The sequence below is a fragment of the Galeopterus variegatus genome, unplaced genomic scaffold (assembly GCF_000696425.1).
Source record: "Galeopterus variegatus unplaced genomic scaffold, G_variegatus-3.0.2 Scaffold6339, whole genome shotgun sequence".
In the NCBI taxonomy this organism is placed as follows: domain Eukaryota; kingdom Metazoa; phylum Chordata; class Mammalia; order Dermoptera; family Cynocephalidae; genus Galeopterus; species Galeopterus variegatus.
This window is the reverse complement of record NW_007732450.1, coordinates 14,189-15,918: the sequence shown is the minus strand read 5'-3', so window position 1 is coordinate 15,918 and position 1,730 is coordinate 14,189. Positions and strand designations below refer to the sequence as shown.

At 48.1% G+C, this 1,730-nt stretch overlaps 1 protein-coding gene across 1 annotated transcript in view; it reads right to left on the bottom strand.

Moving 5' to 3' along the window:
- LOC103606140 (calsequestrin-2-like) overlaps nucleotides 1-1,730 on the bottom strand; it is a gene marked incomplete at its 5' end in the record, with an annotated part of 19,850 nt that overhangs the window by 5,857 nt on the left and 12,263 nt on the right. The window lies entirely within an intron of this gene.

Sequence of the window (1,730 nt, the reverse complement as noted above, 5' to 3'; positions counted from 1 at the left end):
ATTACATAAAGGAAACAATACAAATTTTGAATAAAGAAATTAAAAGTTCACAGGGAACTGGCTGGTTTTTAACTCGAAGCCAAGTACCATTTGTTCATCTGCATGTGAAAACTGACTGGCCCTGCGTCAGAAAGGTCAGTCCCAGAACAGAGGAACCTCTGCCTGGCCTCAGGGATCCTGTGCCACCTCCTGAAACAGGTTATTTCCATACCTCAGAGTTTCCCATTACATTTGCTCTATAGACCAAGAACATTTTAGCCCAGATCCTCAGTTTTCTACAACCTGGAATTCCTAAAACCTTCAAACCCAGTGAGCTTCTGATTTACAGTTGGTTTCATAGCTTCGAGATAGTAAATGGGGTTCCCTCCCTCCCTCACCATTTCCTTGTATTCTGGGGCCTCCTGCTATGTAGTCAGCAGCATTCATTGCCTCTGGGGGAGGGATGATTCATAAGAAAAGCAGAGACAAGGCCTATAAGCTTCACGAAAACAAACTTTTTAGCTTTAAAAGCCTAAACCTTGAAGGAATGGGAGCATACAATTTTTGCCATAAACAAAAGTTTTAGAAGAATGTATAGTAATGGGGCCGGCCCAGTGGCGCACTGGATAGTGCGCTGCTTGGGAAGCGCGGGGTTCGGATCCCACATACAGACCGGATCCCGCTCACTGGCTGAGCGAGGCGCGGGAGCAANCCGTTGCCGGACACGGAAAAAAGACAAAAGACAAAAGACAAAAAAAAAAAAAAAAAGAAGAATGTATAGTAATAGACAGCATATTCTAAACTCAGAACCACTACCCCACCCCCACCAGCTAGAAGTAGAGAAAAGAGTTTAGATTCTGGAAGTCCCTGAGAATAAACTCTGTGCCTGTGTGTGTGTGTTTACGTGTGTGTGTGTGAATACAAGCCACGTGTGCATGTGTGTCCACATATACCATCTCCATAGTTTCAGGGAATCCCAGAGTATAGGGGACCCATGCTTTGTTTCAAAATGAAACTCAGGAAAATGGAAAGACCCCAGAATCCCTTACAGAACCCGTTGTTGCAGGGGCACTAGGGCAGGAAAATCTGTCAGGAGGCCCCACAGAGGGGGGGTTGTCTGTGGTTCTGAGGATCCTGGTGAAGCCAAGAGGGGAGGCAGATCTGAAGTCCTGCGGCTGGGATGGAGAGGACGACTGGTGACCTGGGTGTAGGAAGGGCCAGAGCTCAAACAGAATGGCAGACTTCTCTGCAGATGCCAGTGTGGACAGACGGACAACAACTCTGACCAGATGGACACCTGTGTGGTCCTCTGGCTAATGTCAGCATCCTGCTCACAGTGCCAATTGTAATGCTCTTAATCCTGTTTGTGATGCCAATTGTAAAGCTACATGACTATGCCAGTTGTCGGGCTCTTTTACCTGCCGGTAATCCTGCACTGACTGGGCCAACTGTCGAGCTAGGGCTGGGTCTAGAGCTCACAGACCCCTCAAGCCCATTCACAGACTGGGTTACAAACCCTTCACACGCCAGCGTGGGTCACCAGACCCTCCACACGCAGGTCTATGAGCTAAGTAACTGGCAAACAGGTCCTTGGAAACCATAGGTTCGAAAGCATGGTCACGTGTGGCGGCAGCCACCAGAGGTAGTCAGCCGCCAGCAAGCCTGCTTCACAAACTCTCTTTCTCTCTGGAGAACACAAGAATAGCAACAAAACTAGAAAGATACATTGGCGCATATGCACACTAACTCCA